This window comes from Cherax quadricarinatus, chromosome 10 (assembly GCF_038502225.1).
Source record: "Cherax quadricarinatus isolate ZL_2023a chromosome 10, ASM3850222v1, whole genome shotgun sequence".
Classification (NCBI taxonomy): domain Eukaryota; kingdom Metazoa; phylum Arthropoda; class Malacostraca; order Decapoda; family Parastacidae; genus Cherax; species Cherax quadricarinatus.
Genome location: NC_091301.1, coordinates 32,539,939 through 32,557,200, shown reverse-complemented (window position 1 = coordinate 32,557,200; position 17,262 = coordinate 32,539,939). Strand labels below are relative to the sequence as shown.

General features: G+C 42.0%; 1 long non-coding RNA gene across 1 annotated transcript in view; it reads left to right on the top strand.

Annotated features, from left to right (window-relative positions):
* Positions 1-16,993, top strand: part of LOC128688020 (uncharacterized) — a 116,343-nt gene extending 99,350 nt beyond the window's left edge. The window contains exon 3 of the long non-coding RNA XR_011391826.1: positions 16,765-16,993. This is a non-coding gene — a long non-coding RNA (uncharacterized lncRNA). The remainder of the gene's footprint in view (positions 1-16,764) is intronic.
* Positions 16,994-17,262: the final 269 nt, after the last annotated feature.

Genomic DNA, 17,262 nt, shown 5'->3' with positions numbered 1-17,262 from the left:
GACATAACACATGGGATTAAGTCGGATGTATCCCTGTTTGCTGATGTAAAACTAACAAGAAGAATAAAAACAAATGAGAAAAGGGAAAGGCAATAAATGGATTTGGACAAACTGCATAACTGGTCAGATCTGTGGTTACTTGAGTTCAACCCAAGAAGATAGCACACTGGTTATAAACTCGGGAAACAGAGGTTGGACATGTAACTCGGAGAGAGACCTGGGAGTGAATACAGTGCCTAGCATAACGCCGGAGGATCTTACCAACCGTATAACCTCTGCACCCAATGTTCGCCTGGTAAATCTAAGAGCAGACTTCAGGAATCTTAATAGAGAATGATTCATTGCCTTTAGCAGCATACGTTAGAATCCTCTTGGTGCGTGCAATAGCAGCACTGAACCCACATCTGATAAAGTATGTTAAGGAACCGGGAGAATGTACAAAGATATAAAACAAGGCTCGTTCCAGAGCTGAGAGGAATGAGCTAGGAAGAAAGATTCAGGGAACTTGACCACACTCGAGGACAGAAGAATCAGAAGACATGACATTCATAATGTAGACACGGATAGCCTTTTTGAGAGGTGGGAAACACGTATGCGGGAGCACAGTTGGAAGATAAAGACAAATGAGTCACAGGGATGTCAGGAAGTGCTTTTCAGCCTCAGAGTGATCAGGATATGGAATGACTTTACGAAGACGTGGTCGAAGCAGGTTCCATATATATATATATATATATATATATATATATATATATATATATATATATATGGGAGAAAAAGGTAGCATATGAGAAGGTTTTACAAAGAAGAGATGATGCAAAGCGGGAAGAGTATACTGAGAGAAAAAGAGAGGTTAAGAGAGTGGTGAAGTAATGTAAAAAGAGAGCAAATGAGAGTGGGTGAGATGTTATCAACAAATTTTGTTGAAAATAAGAAAAAGATTTGGAGCGTGATTAATAAGTTGAAGAGGCCTAGAGAACAAATGGTTTTGAGAGCTGAAAGTAGAAGAGGACAGTTATTAAATGGAGAGTTAGAGGTATCAGGAAGATGGAGGGAATACTTTGAGGAAATGTTAAACGTTGATGAAGATAGGGAAGCTGTGATTTCGTGTATAGGGCAAGGAGGAATAACATCTTGTAGGAGTGAGGAAGAGCCAGTTGTGAGTGTGGAGGAAGCTTGTGAGGCAGTAGGTAGAATGAAAGGTGATAAGGCAGCTGGGATTGATGGGATGAAGACAGAAATGTTAAAAGCAGGTGGAGATATAGTTTTGGAGTGGTTGGTGGTTTTATTTAATAAATGTATGGAAGAGAGTAAGGTACCTAGGGATTGGCAGAGAGCATGCATAGTTCCTTTGTATAAAGGCAAAGGGGACAAAAGAGAGTGTAAAAATTATAGGGGAATAAATCTGTTGAGTATACCTGGTAAAGTGTATGGTAGAGTCATTATTGAAAGAATTAAAAGTAAGACAGAGAGTAGGATAGCAGATGAACAAGGAGGCTTTAGGAAAGGTAGGGGGTGTGTAGACCAAGTGTTTACAGTGAAACATTTAGGTGAACAGTATTTAGATAATGGTAAAGAGGTTTTTGTGGCATTCATGGATTTGGAAAAGGCGTATGACAGGGTGGATAGGGGGGCAATGTGGCAGATGTTGTAGGTGTATGGTGTAGCAGGTAGGTTACTGAAAGCAGTGAAGAGTTTTTACGAGGATAGTGAGGCTCAAGTTAGAGTATGTAGGAGAGAGAGAGATTATTTCCCAGTAACAGTCGACCTTAGACAAGGATGTGTGATGTCACCATGGTTGTTCAATACATTTATAGATGGGGTTTTAAGAGAAGTGAATGCTAGGGTGTTGGCAAGAGGTGTGGAGTTAAGAGATAAAGAATCAAACACAAAGTGGGAGTTGTCACAGTTGCTCTTTGCTGATAACACTGTGCGTTTGGAAGATTCTGAAGAGAAGTTGCAGAGGTTGGTGGATGAATTTGGTAGGGTATGTAAAAGAAGAAAATTAAAAGTGAATACAGGAAAGAGTAAGGTTATGAGGATAATAGTCTGATACCTTCAATTAATAGTCTGATACCTTCTATTAAGTTCAGAGTAGAGTATAAAATAGATAACACTCTACCCTTCCTAGATTCAAATTTACAATTTACAGGAAGACCACCAATGTGTTGTCATATATTCATTATTATTCCAATCATGAATCTAGGGTTAAAGGGCGTGTTTACCTTACAATGTTCCTGAGAGCTTTGCTTATCTGCAGTCCTGAGTATTTGGAAGATGAAATTAACAAGATATTTAACATAGCCACAAAACTGAGATATCCCAGGGATTTTGTTGAGAAGGCACTACTTTCAGTTAGGAAGACTTTCTACAGGACTGAACCTAAGAAAACACCTGACAGGAAAATGTATTGGTCTTGCCATACAATGACAGTTTGGTCTGCCTGCATAAGGCACTAAAAAAACTCAATATAAATCTGACTTTCAAAAACACTGGACCGCCTAATAATGTGGGTAGTGTCTACAAGGTCCCATGCACCCTTTGCCTACTCTCATACATTGATCAGACAGGTAAACCTCTGGAAACTAGATTATCCCAACACCAGTACTCAATCAGAACAGGCCAGGTATCGAATGCAATCTTTAACCATGTCAGCTCTTGCAATCGCCCACCCGGGTGGGGTGCCACCCCGATAATTGTACTCAACAGTTCCATCAGTGAATGAAACATAATTGAGTCCTCCCTCCTGAAACATGATAGGAATGTGCGATCATCCTAGGACAGCCCAAAAGAAATGCGGAGTGACCTATTGAGGTACTAACCCGTCTAGGTACAGTGGTACAAGGTACACATAGTTGATTGCAACATGGTGATTGCAGCTAGTTTAGTGGTTTATCGAAATAGGCTGTTAGTAATATTATAATGATAATGATAATAATGATGATATTAGCAGATGATAATAGATAATAATAATAGTAATGGTGTTAAAAAATCAGGAATTGCCTAGTTATTATGAGAAAGAAAAGACTGAATAGGAAAATTCACACAGACATATTAACTGACACTGAGAATATTTCCTGAATGTTCTGGAATGTTCTGCGACACCGGTTGAGAAAATAAGGGATTTATTCCCTCTATTTCGTTAGTTAGAAGGTTGTTCACATTAGTTGCATTCTGTATGTAAATGATCCACTATTGTAATGTAACTTCTTACATCACATGACCTGTTCCCAGATAGAAGCTTAGGGCTGGCTATTAACTATCTGCTAGTTATTTTACCTCATGTTATCTGCAAACTGTGGGACCTACTCCACCAAACCCCGTATGTGGTGGGGTGTGTGGGGGAGGACCGTTGTGTGGGTGGCATTCTGCTAGACCTCTACCACAGTCAGAGGCTGGTGGGTGCCACTGCGCTTTCATACTCTGAAAATACTTACCCTATTTCTCCTGTTGCTGCCCTTGCAACATTGCACAGCTCCTGATGATGACAAGTGTGAAAGTACTGGAGCTAAAGATTTCCACCATCCATCCGCCCTTCCCCGTGGCTAGTCTTACATGTTTTGTATATATATATGTATATATATATATATATATATATATATATATATATATATATATATATATATATATATATATATATATATATATATATATATATACATACACATAGTGTAGAATTTTTTTTTTTTATTTTCCTGAAATTATTGTGTAAATATTGATTAATGTAATATTGTTTAAAAAATGTGATGCTGGTGTGACTTTCAGAAAATTTTCTGACCATAAGAACCAACACAGGTTGAGGAGCGTCGTAATATGGCGGAGCATAAAGCAACTGGAGATTGTAATAGAGAAAAAACCTGGTTAATCACGCCGGATAAGGAATGCATCGGTGTAAATGTATAATAATAATAATAATAATAATAATAATAATAATAATAATAATAATAATAATAATAATAATAATAATAATAATAATAATAATAATAATAATAATAATAATAAAGGAGGGGTGTTAATGTTGCAGTTTAAAAACTGTAGTGTAAAGCACCCTTCTGGCAAGACAGTGATGGAGTGAATGATGGTGAAAGTTTTTCTTTTTCGGGCCACCCTGCCTTGGTGGGAATCAGCCAGTGTGATAATAATAAATAATAATAATAATAATAATAATAATAATAAGTAAACGTTGTTTGCTCCTGTAATTGTGAAACTCAGGAGTGACTCAGGTATAATAAAGCTGATATTTGGAGTATCAACATGAGCGACGTCATCTGGAACTGTGTCACACCACATGTGTCACACCTCATGTGTCACACCTCATGTGTCACACCTCATGTGTCACACCTCATGTGTCACACCTCATGTGTCAGCTTCCCTGTTAAGTCTACAGTAGATCGCTATATTAGCCAATACTAGAACGTCTGTGTTAGGGAAGTGTCAGGATGTGAGACTCAAGGAATATTTGGGTAAGTGGTTCCTTATAATGTTGCTCTTATTATGTATATAAATTAATAGAGGTAATTTATGCACATTCTCCATATACATTTTTCTATAAATGTGTATATTTCGTGGACCAAACTGCTGATTAGTAAAGTCAGGTCATTAATAATCCATATTCAGCCCATAAACATAATTTACCAGTGTTACTTGTTTAAATTTAATAATTCAATATTTAAAGGTCCAACTTGTGTGTGTGTGTGTGTGTGTGTGTGTGTGTGTGTGTGTGTGTGTGTGTGTGTGTGTGTGTGTGTGTGTGTGTGTGTGTGTGTGTGTGTGTGTGTGTGTATGTGTGTGTGTGTGTGTGTGTGTGTGTGTGTGTAAGTGTGTGTGTGTGTGTTTGTGTGTGTGTGTTTTTGTGTGTGTGTAAGTGTGTGTGTGTATGTGTGTGTGTGTGTAAGTGTGTGTAAGTGTGTGTGTTTGCGTGTACGTGTGTGTGTGTGTGTGTGTGTGTGCGAGTGTGTGTTTGTGTGTGTGTGAGTGTTTGTGTGTGTGTTTGTGTGTGTATGTGTGTGTTTCTGTGTGTGTGTGTGTTTGTGTGTGTGTGTGTGTGTGTGTGTGTGTGTGTGTGTGTGTGTGTGTGTGTGTGTGTGTGTGTGTGTGTGTATGTGTGTGTGTATGTGTGTGTGTGTGTGTGTGTGTGTGTGTGTGCGTGTGTGTGTGTGAGTGTGTACTCACCTATTTGTGGTTGCAGGGGTCGAGTCTTAGCTCCTGGCCCCGCCTCTTCACTGGTTGCTACTGGGCCCTCTCTCTCCCTGCTCCATGAGCTTTATCAAACCTCGTCTTAAAACTGTGTATGGTTCCTGCCTCCACTACGTCACTTTCTAGGCTATTCTACTGCCTGACAACTCTATGACTGAAGAAATGTTTCCTAATATCTCTCTGACTCATCTGTGTCTTCAACTTCCAATTGTGACCTCTTGTTTCTGTGTCCCCTCCCTGGAACATCCTGTCTTTGCCCACCTTGTCTATTCCGCGCAGTATTTTGTATGTCGTTATCATGTCTCCCCTGACCTTCCTGTCCTCTAGTGTCGTCAGCCCGATTTTCCTTAACCTTTCTTCATAGGACATTCCCCTTAGCTCTGGAACTAACCTTACCGCAAACCTTTGCACTTTCTCTAGTTTCTTGACGTGCTTTATCAAGTGCGGGTTCCAAACAGGTGTCGCATACTCCAGTATGGGCCTGACGTACACGGTGTACAGTGTCTTGAACGATTCCTTATTAAGGTATCGGAACGCTGTTCTCAGGTTTGCCAGGCGCTCATATGCTGCAGCAGTTACCTGGTTGATGTGTGCTTCCGGAGACATGCTCGGTGTTATACTCACTCCAAGATCTTTCTCCTTGAGCGAGGTTTGCAGTCTTTGGCCACCAAGCCTATACTCTGTCTGCGGTCTTCTGTGCCCTTCCCCAATCTTCATGACTTTGCATTTGGCGGGATTGAATTCGAGAAGCCAGTTGCTGGACCAGGTGTCCAGTCTGTCCAGGTCTCTTTGAAGCCCTGCCCGGTCCTCATCTGATTTAATTCTCCTCATTAACTTCACATCGTCTGCAAACAGGGACACTTCTGAGTCTAACCCTTCCATCATGTCCTTCACATATACCAAAAATAGCACTGGTCCTAGGACCGACCCCTGTGGGACCCCGCTCGTCACAGGTGCCCACTGTGATACATCATTATATACCATGACTCGTTGTTGCTTCCCTGTCAGGTATTCTCTGATTCATTGCAGTGCCCTTCCTGTTATACGTGCCTGATCCTCTAGCTTCTGCACTAATCTCTTGTGAGGAACTGTATCCAAGGCCTTCTTGCAGTCCAAGAAAATGCAATCAACCCACCCGTCTCTCTCGTGTCTTACTTCTGTTACTGTATCATAAAACTCCAGAAGGTTTGTGACACAGGATTTTCCTTCCATGACTCCATGCTGGTTGGCATTTATACTCTTGTTCCGTTCCAGGTGCTCCACCACTCTCCTCCTGATAATCTTTTCCATAACTTTGCATACTATACATGTCAGTGACACAGGTCTATAGTTTAGTGCCTCTTTTCTGTCTCCTTTTTTAAAAATGGGAACTACTCAGGTAGTTGCCCAGTTTCCAGGGACGTGTTGAAGATTGTGGTAAGTGGCACACACAACATATCCGCTCCCTCTCTAAGGACCCATGGGGAGATGTTGTCCGGTCCCATTGCCTTTGAGGTATCGATGTCCCTTAGCAGTTTCTTCACCCCCTCCTCATCTGTATGTTTGTCATCCAACACGTGTTGATATATTCCTTGCTGGTGTCCCCATCTGGTCTGTCCCCCGAGAGGCCTTCCTGTATCCACTGTAAATACTTTATTAAATCTCATGTTGAGCTCCTCACATACCTCTTGATCGTTTCTTGGGAGTTCTCCACGTTCTTTCCTCAGCTTTTTCACCTGGTCTTTGACTGTTGTCTTCCTCCTAATGTGGCTATACAGCAGTTTCGGGTCAGACTTGACTTTCGATGCTATGTCGTTTTCGTACTGTCGCTGGGCCTCCCTCCTTATCTGTGCATACTCGTTTCTGGCTCTTCCACTAATTTCCTTATTTTCCTGGGTGCTTTGCCTCCTGTACCTTTTCCATTCTCTGGTGCACTTAGTTTTTGTGAGTGAGTGTTAGTGTGTGTGTGTGTGTGTGTGTGTGTGTGTGTGTGTGTGTGTGTGTGTGTGTGTGTGTGTGTGTGTGTGTGTGTGTGTGTGTGTGTGTGTGTGTACTCACCTATTTGTACTCACCTATTTGTGGTTGCAGGGGTCGAGTCACAGCTCCTGGCCCCGCCTCTTCGCTGATTGCTACTAGGTCCTCTCTCTCCCTGCCCCATGATCTCTATCATACCTCGCCTTAAAACTATGTATGGTTCCTGCCTCCACTACATCACTTTCTAGGCTATTCCATGGCCTGACTACTCTATGACTGAAGAAATACTTCCTAACATCCCTTTGATTCATCTGAGTCTTCAACTTCCAATTGTGACCTCTTGTGTCTGTGTCCCATCTCTGGAACATCCCGTCTTTGTCCACCTCGTCTATTCCGCGCAATATTTTATATGTCGTTATCATGTCTCCCCTGACCCTCCTGTCCTCCAGTGTCGTCAGGCCGATTTCCCTCAACCTTTCTTCATAGGACAATCCCCGTAGCTCTGGGACTAGTCTTGTTGCAAACCTTTGCACTTTCTCTAATTTCTTGACGTGCTTGACTAGGTGTGGATTCCAAACTGGTGCTGCATACTCCAGTATGGGCCTGACGTAGATGGTATACAGAGTCTTAAACGAATCCTTACTGAGGTATCGGAACGCTATCCGTAGGTTTGCCAGGTGCCTGTATGCTGCAGCAGTTATCTGATTGATGTGCGCCTCAGGAGATATGCTCGGTGTTATACTCACCCCCAGATCTTTTTCCTTGAGTGAGGTTTGCAGTCTTTGGCCATCTAAACTATATTGTGTCTGCGGTCTTCTTTGCCCTTCCCCAATCTTTATGACTTTGCATTTGGCAGGGTTAAATTCAAGGAGCCAGTTGCTGGACCAGGGTTGTAGCCAGTCCAGGTCTCTTTGTAGTCCTGCCCGATCCTCGTCCGATTTGATTCTTCTCGTTAACTTCACATCATCTGCAAACAAGGACACTTCTGAGTCTATCCCTTACGTTATGTCGTTCACATATACAAAGAACAGCACAGGTCCTAGGACTGACCCCTGTGGAACCCCGCTTGTCACAGGCGCCCACTCTGACACCTCGTCGCGTACCATGACTCGTTGTTGCCTCCCTGTCAGATATTCTCTGATCCATTGCAGTGCCTTTCCTGTTATGTGTGCCTGGTCCTCTAGCTTTTACAGTAACCTCTTGTGAGGAACTGTGTCGAAGGCCTTCTTGCAGTCCAAAAATATGCAGTCGATCCACCCCTCTCTCTCTTGTCTTACTTCTGTCACCTTGTCATAAAACTCTAGTAGGTTTGTGACACAGGATTTTCCTTCCCTGAAACCGTGCTGGTTGTCAATTATACACTTGTTTCTTTCCAGGTGCCCCACCACTCTTCTCCTGATGATCTTCTCCATGACCTTGCATACTATACACGTTAGTGATACAGGTCTGTAGTTTAGTGCCTCATCTCTGTCTCCCTTTTTAAAAATTGGGACTACATTTGCCATTTTCCATACCTCATGGAGTTGTCCAGTTTCAAATGATGTGTTGAAGATCTTTGTTAATGGCTCACACAATATTTCTGCTCCCTCTTTAAGGACCCATGGAGAGATGTTGTCTGGTCCCACCGCCTTTGAGGTGTCAAGTTCGCATAGCAGCTTCTTCACCTCCTCCTTGGTTATATGAACCTCATCCAGCACTTGCTGGTGTGCCCCCCTGTTCTGATTTCTTGGAGTCCTACTGGTTTCCACTGTAAATACCTCCTTAAATCTTGTGTTGAGCTCCTGACAAACCTCTCGGTCGTTTCTTGTGAATTTCCCATCACCCTTCCTCAGTCTGATTACCTGGTCCTTGACTGTTGTTTTCCTCCAGATGTGGCTGTACAACAGCTTCGGGTCAGTCTTTACTTTTGATGCTATGTCATTTTCATATTGTCTCTGAGCCTCCCTTCTTATCTGTGCATATTCGTTTCTGGCTCTTCGGGTGATTTCTTTATTTTCCTGAGTTCTCTGTCTTCTGTACCTTTTCCATTCTCTAGTACACCTAGTTTTTGCCTCCCTACACCTTTGGGTGAACCAAGGACTCGTTCTGTTCTTCCCATTATTTCTGTTTCCCTTGGGAACAAACCTCTCCTCTGCCTCCTTGCATTTTGTTGCTACATAGTCCATCATTTCTTGTACTGGTTTTCCTGTCAGTTCCCTCTCCCACTGAATGTCTTGAAGGAAGTTCCTCATGCCTGAGTAGTTCCCCCTTTTGTAGTTTGGTTTTTCCCAGCCTATTCCTGCTACTCTCTCCACTTGGAGCTCAACTATGTAGTCGAAGCACAGAACCACATGATCACTAGCTCCCAGGGGCCTTTCATACATGATACCCTCGATGTCCGAACTACTCATGGTGAATACAAGGTCCAACCTTGCTGGTTCATCCTCTCCTCTCTCTCTGGTAATGTCTCTAACATGTTGATGCATGAGGTTTTCCAGTACCACATCCATCATCTTGGCTCTCCATGTTTCGGGACCCCCATGGGGCTCCAGGTTTTCCCAGTCAATCTCCTTGTGATTGAAATCACCCATAACTAGTAACTTTGCTCCCCCCATGTGTGCTCTCCTGGCCACCTCGGCTAGTGTGTCGATCATTGCTCTGTTGCTCTCATCGTATTCTTCTCTTGGCCTCCTGCAGTTCTGTGGTGGGTTGTACGTTACTGCAATTATCACCTTATGTCCCTCAGACTGGATTGTTCCTACTAAGTAGTCCCTTTCGCCCGTGCCATCCATTCCTTCCATTTTCTCAAAACCCCACTGGTTTTTAATGAGCAGTGCAACTCCTCCTCCCCCTCTCCTCCCTCTGTCTTTCCTGAGGATTTGATATCCGGATGGAAAGATTGAATCTGTTATTATTCTGGTGAGTTTTGTTTCTGTGAGTGCTATTATGTCTGGGGATGTCTCTTTGATTCTTTCGTGCCACTCCTCATACTTGTTTGTTATTCCATCTGCATTTGTATACCACACCTTCAACTTCTTTTCTAAGACTGTGGTCTGGGAAGTATATTGGGGTTGGGGAAGTGGGAGACCTGGTAAGGAACTATGGGTTGTTGCTGTGGGGGTGAAGTTTGTAATGTTGACCTGGTTGGGAGGCTTCTATAGGAAGTTGTGAGGGAGGCTGTATTTGATCTTCTTCCTGGGTCTGGTATCTCCTGTCTGTCTTCTCCATCCCCTCTCTTTCCTCCTTTCGCCTTTGTATCATCTCTTTGAGTTTCTGCCTTTCTTCTTGTGTTCTGTCGCGGTCGAGATACACCTTCCTGTATGCCGGCATGTCCCTTAATCGTGCTTTCTCCTGCAGGATCCTGGTCCGTGTGTGTGAGTGTGTGTGAGTGTGTGTGTGTGTGTGTGTGTGTGTGTGTGTGTGTGTGTGTGTGTGTGTGTGTGTGTGTGTGTGTGTGTGTGTGTGTGTGTGAGTGAGTGTGTGTGTGTGTGTGTGTGTGTGTGTGTGTGTGTGTGTGTGTGTGTGTGTGTGTGTGTGTGTGTGTGTGTGTGTGTGTGTGTGAGTGTGTGAGTGTGTGGGTGTGTGTGTGTGTGTGTGAGTGTGTGTGTGAGTGTGTGTGTGTGTGTGTGTGAGCGTGTGTGAGTATGTGTGTGTGTGAGTGTGTGTGAGTGTGTGTGCGTGTGTGAGTGTGAGTGTGTGTGAATGTGTGTGAGTGTGTGCGAGTGAGTGGGTATCCCAGGAAGGATACTCTTGCCTTCCAGTGGCCTTAAAATCCTACCCATCTCCGAGATACAACTAATATTAATAAATGTTATGTATGTTTTAGTTGTGCCTCCCCAGATTATATATATGTAATAATTCCGGACTGTCTGTGAACTTCATACACATAATTCAGGACTATCTGTGAACTTCATACACATAATTCAGGACTGTCTGTGAACTTCATACACATAATTTATCACACTATGAACAAGGAAAGAGAAAAAACCATGAAGAGGGGGAGAGTAAAAGTATATTTAAATTTCATTGTTTTAAATACGGCATCATATTGTAAATTATTTTAAATTGTTCTATTGTAATTCTGTAATTGTATAAAGTAATTCAGTAGTGTAATTATTCTGTACTGAACTTCTCTACTAGATATATAGCATATAGCATTATCATATAGTCATATAGCATTATCATATAGTCATATAGCATTATCTAATAATATATATTTCTCTTGTACTCGCTTTAACTCATCTAATGATCATACGAATTGTTATTGTCATATTAATCTTAAGTTAATTTTAAGTTTGCTCGAAATACTCTGAATACAAAGTGGTTTTTAGCATGTACACCCAACTGGAGTACATAAACAACTGTGTACCTGGAGTATACCTGGAGTATACCTGGAGTATACCCGGAGTATACCTGGAGTATACCTGGAGTATACCTGGAGAGGGTTCCAGGGGTCACCACCCCCTGGTCTTGTACAACTATGTATCATGCCAAAATAAATTATTGTTATTATTATTATTATTATTATTATTATTATTATTATTATTATTATTATTATTATTATTATTATTATTATAATTATTGTTATTATTGTTATTATTGTTATTATTATTATTATTATTATTATTATTATTATTATTATTATTATTATTATTATTATTATTATTATTATTATTATTATTATGAAGAGGGCAAGAATGAAACCAAAAAGAGAGGAAGAGGAAAAAGACCAGATTAAAAAATTAGAGACAGAGAAAGAAGGGAGGAAAGCGGAATAATGAAGTGAGTTATGATGGTGTATCCTCAGCTGCGGAGTGATGTTGACCTGTCACGAACACCAACACCAGAATACCAACCCAACACCATCGCTTACTTTGCAAAGGTCACGAGGCATGCAAGGAAACACAGCATGCAACACACCACCCAAAAGAAAGGAAAATAAAACCTAGTTAGTGTAATAAAACCTAGTTAGTGCAAAAGAAAACGTGGTGGGAGAAAGTCGGGTTAAGAGAGAACGAGACTAGATGTTCTCTGGGGCGTCAGTAAGAGGTGTGGAAGAGAGTTTGTGTACGTGGGTGATGGTGTAAGTGGTGGGTGGCAACAGCTGCTGAGAGACACTCACCAGGCTCTCACACACAACACTGATCAACCAACCTGAAACACTCAGCATGATCCATGTTATGCTTCAAGAAGGTGGGAAAAAACTGAAGAAGGTGAGGATGAAGACGGCAGCAAAGAAAATGGAGGAAAAGAATACGAAGATGAAGGCGAAGGAGAAGATTAATTTTCATCTCCAGAGGGTTTAAATCCAGGATAAGCCAAATAAGTGACAGAGTGGCTTATCAGGCTGCTGCTTCCCCCCCCCCCCCACACCTCCTCTCCCCAGGGATGCCATCCACAACAAACTGCTAACATCCACGTACCTGCTTACTACTAGGTTAACAGGGACAGTAGGTGCTAGCTAGGAGACTCGTAAATACTTCTCCCAGTGGGAGATGAATTGTAAAGGACCTGCCTAGTATGGGCCAACAGGCCTGCTGCAGTGTTCTTCCTTTCTTATGTTCTTATGTTCACTCACTCCAGGACTGAACCCAGGTTCTTTGGTTGCGAGTCTAACACTACCACCTGCACTTACAACCCACTGATGTGAAGGTTAGACTCACCACAAAGGAGACGATAATGAGGGTAAAATATAAACAACAATGAGGAAAAAGATGGATTAAAGCGTATATGAGATGAAAAAGAAACCGAGGAGGTATGGGGTTAGATTAAAAATACAGTGTTAAAGTGTGCATCAGAAGTTTGTGGGAATAGGAAGGTGGGTGAAGGAGGGAAGAAGAGTGACTGGTGGAATAACGAGATAAAGAGTCTTAAGGAAGAAGTTAACACATGAGAGGTTTTTACAATGTAGAAGTGGCATGCAGAGGGTGGAGAATATATATGGAGAGTTAAAGATAGGTTCAAGGAATATTGAGGGAGTGTAAAAGGAGAGCTAATGATAGAGTGGGAGAAGGTTTTATCGACAAATTTAGCTGATAATATGAGAGAAATGGAGTGACATTAGTAAGTCGAGAAAGCGTACGAAATAAAGAAGAGCAGGAGTAAACTGGAGAGATCACAGTGCCACGATCACAAGTGCAAAGAAAATGATAGGACGGACAATGAGTACGTTCAAAACGAGAGATGCCAAGCCAGTGATGATCCTTTTCAAATCATTTGTTCTCTCTAGGCTGGAATAGTACATTAACATCTCCATTCAAAGCAGGTGAAATTGCAGATCTAGAGAGTGTACAGAGAACCTTTACTGCACGTATAAGTTCTGTCAAGCACCTTAACTACTGGGAACGCTTGGAAGCACTTGACTTGTACTCGTTGGAACGCAGGAGAGAGAGATATATTATAATCTACACTTGGAAAATCCTGGAAGGAATGGTCCCGAATCTGCACACAGAAATCACTCCCTACGAAAGTAAATGACTGGGCAGGCGATGCAAAATACCCCTAATTAAAAGTAGGGGCGCCATTGGTACACTAAGAGAAAACACCATAAGTGTCCGGGGCCCAAGACTGTTCAACAGCCTTCCACCAAGCATATATATATATAAAGGAAATTACCAATAAACCCCTGGCTGCCTTTAAGAGAGAGCTGGACAGATACCTAAAGTCAGTGCCAGATCAGCCGGGCTGTGATTCGTATGTTGGACTGTGTGCGGCCAGCAGCAACAGCCTGGTTGATCAGGCCCTGATCCACCTGGAGGCCTGGTCGTGGACCGGGCCGCGGCGGCGTTGATCCCCGGAATAACCTTCATGTAGATTCCAGGAAGAGTTAAAAATGAAAGAGGTGAGCCATTAGATGGGGAGGTGGAGGTACTGGGAGATGGAGGGATTATTTTGAGTTGTTAAATGTTGATGAAGAGAGCGAGGCAATGATTTCATGTATTGGCAAGAGAGGTATAACATCTTGTGGGAGTGAGGAAGCGCCTCTTCAGCTCTCTGACCAATACTTTTAGTAACTCCTAATTTCCACACTACGAATTCTCTGCGTAATATTTATACCACACATTGCCCTTAGACACGACATCTCCAATGCCTCCAGCCTCCTCCTTGCTTCAGCATTTACAACCCATGCTTCACACCCATATAAGAGTGTTGGTACCACTATACTCTCGTACATTCCCTTCTTTGCCTCCATGGATAATGTTTTTTGTCTCCACAGATACCTCAGAGCACCATTCACCTTCTTTCCTTCATCAATTCAATGGTTAACCTCATCCTTCAAAAATCCAGCTGCTGACAAGTCAACTCCCAAATATCTGAACACATTCACTACTTCCATACTTCCTCCAATGTGATATCCATTTTTTCTTTATCTAAATTGTTTGATACCCTCATCACCTTACTCTTGTCTATGTTCACTTTCAACTTTGTGCCTTTACACACCATCCGAAACTCGTCCACTAACCTTTGCAACTTTTCTTTAGAATCTCCCAGAAGCACAGTATCGCGTAACTATGTCAACTCCCATTTTGTATCTAATTCCCCATAATTTAATCCTACCCCTCTCCCGAACACCCTAGCATTTACTTCTTTTACAACCCCATCTATAAATATATTAAACAACCATGGTGACATTACACATCCCTGTCTAAGACCTACTTTTACTGGGAAGTATTCTCCCTCTCTTCTACACACCATAACCTGAGCCTCACTATCCTCATAAAAACTCTTTACAACATTTAGTAACTTACTACCTATTTTATACACTTGCAACATCTGCCACATTGCTCCCCTATCCACTCTATCATATGCCTTTTCTAAATCCATAAATGCAATGAAATCTTCCCTACCTTTATCTAAATACTGTTCACATATATGCTTCAATGTAAACACTTGATCTACACATCTCCTACCCACTCTAAAGCCTCCTTGTTCATTTGCAATCCTACAGTCTGTCTTACCTCTAATTATTTCAATAATAACCCTACCTGGTATACTCAATCAACTTATTCCCTTTTAATTTTTATAATCTCTTTTGTTCCTCTTCACTTTATATAAAGGAACTATATATGCTCTCTGCCATTCCCTAGGTACCTTCCCCTCTTTTGTTCATTTATTAAACAAAAATACCAAACACTCCAACACTACACCATCCCCCCCTACTTTTAAAATTTCTTTCATGATCCCGTCAGTTCCAGCTGCTTTACCCCCTTTCATTCTACTAATGCCTCATGCACCTCCCCCACACTCACATCCTGCTCTTCTTCACTCTTAAAAGATGTTATACCTTCCTGGCCAGTGCATGAAATTACTGCCTCCCTCTCTTCATCAACATTTAAAAGTTCCTCACAATATTCCCGCCATCTTCCCAATACCTCCAACTCCCCATCTACTAACTCCGCTAATCTGTTTTTAACTGTCAAATCTATTCGTTCCCTAGGCTTTCTTAACCTATTTATCTCACTCCAAAATTTTTTCTTATTCTCAGCAAAATTTGTTGACAGTGCTTCTCCCACTCCATCATTTACTCTCTTCACCTTTATTTTACTCTCCATATAGTTCGCCCTTCTTTTATCACTTCTGCTTTGTAAAAACCTCTCCTAAGTGACCTTTTTTTTATTTATCACGCCCTTTACTTCATCATTCCACCAATCACTCCTCTTTCCTCCTGCACCCACCCTCCTATAGCTGCAAACTTCTGCCCCACATTCTAACACCGCATTTTTAAAACAATTTCATCCCTCTTCAACCCCCCACACTACCTATACTCGCACTAGCCAACCTTTCTGTCAAAAATTGATGATTGTGACCAGATATAGACATGTAAAAGTTCATTACCATTGTAGCTTGTTCAGCTATCAAAACTTTGGGGTCCAGTCCCTGGACCCATCATGTGCCTCTGTAATCTTTTGACTACCACCCACAGGATGAGTATTGAGTGCACAATAAAGATATTCAACTATCTCACCCCTAACTTCCTCCTCCTTTAGTGTATAAACTTTCCCCTCTCTCTTACTTGCAGTTGCCATTTTCCTCTTGTCCCGTCTACCTCTTACTCTAACTGTAGCTACAACTAAATAATGATCCGATATCTGTTGTCCCTCTATAAACATGCGCATCCTGAAGTCTACCCATCATCCTTCTATCCACCAACACATAATCTAGCAAATTACTTTCATTACATGCTATATTATGTCTGGTATACTTATTTATCCTCTTTTTCATAAACTATGTATTACTTATCATCAAACCTCTTTCTACACATAGTTCAATAAAAGGCTCCCAATTTTCGTTTACTCCTGGCACCACAAATTTACCTACTACCCCCTCCACAACTTTTTGACCCACTTTAGCATTTAGGTCCCCCACCACAAGTACTCTCTCACTTAGTTGAAAACTCCCCTCACGCTCATTCAACGTTTCCCATAATCTCTCTCTCTCTCTCTCTCTCTCTCTCTCTCTCTCTCTCTCTCTCTCTCTCTCTCTCTCTCTCTCTCTCTCTCTCTCTCTCTCTCCGCTTCACTTCTCATTCTCCAGGTGCAAAAAGCCTTACTATAACCCATATATATTTGTACGATACGTAAAGTTGCCGAATTTAATAAATAACACTTTGTTTTGTCGGTGACGGTGTTGTGGTGGTAGGATGACCAAGGATCCTCAACAGCCTCCTCACCAAGTCCTCGCAGGAAGCGACCACCATACAGTCACATACTCCTCAGTGACCGTAAACCATCAGCTGGGAACCTTCTGGCTACCACCTTCGGTATAGTGGACCGTGACTCAGTTACTCAGTCTCTGCCACTCATCCATGAGAAGGAAAAGGTGAGTGTTGTGTTGTGTGTGTGTACTCACCTAGTTGTACTCTCACCTAGTTGTAGTTGTAGGGATCGTGTCACAGCTCCTGGCCTCTCCTCTTCCCTGGCCGCTACTGGGTCACTATTTCTGCTCCATGAGCTTTATCATACATCTTCTTAAAGCTATGTATGGATCCTGCCTCCACTACATCACTTCCCAGACTATTCCACTTCCTGACAACTTTGTGACTGAAGAAATACTTCCTAACATCCCTGTGATTCATCTGAGTCTTCAACTTCCAACTGTTACCCCTTGTTGCTGAGTCCCATCTCTGGAACATCCTGT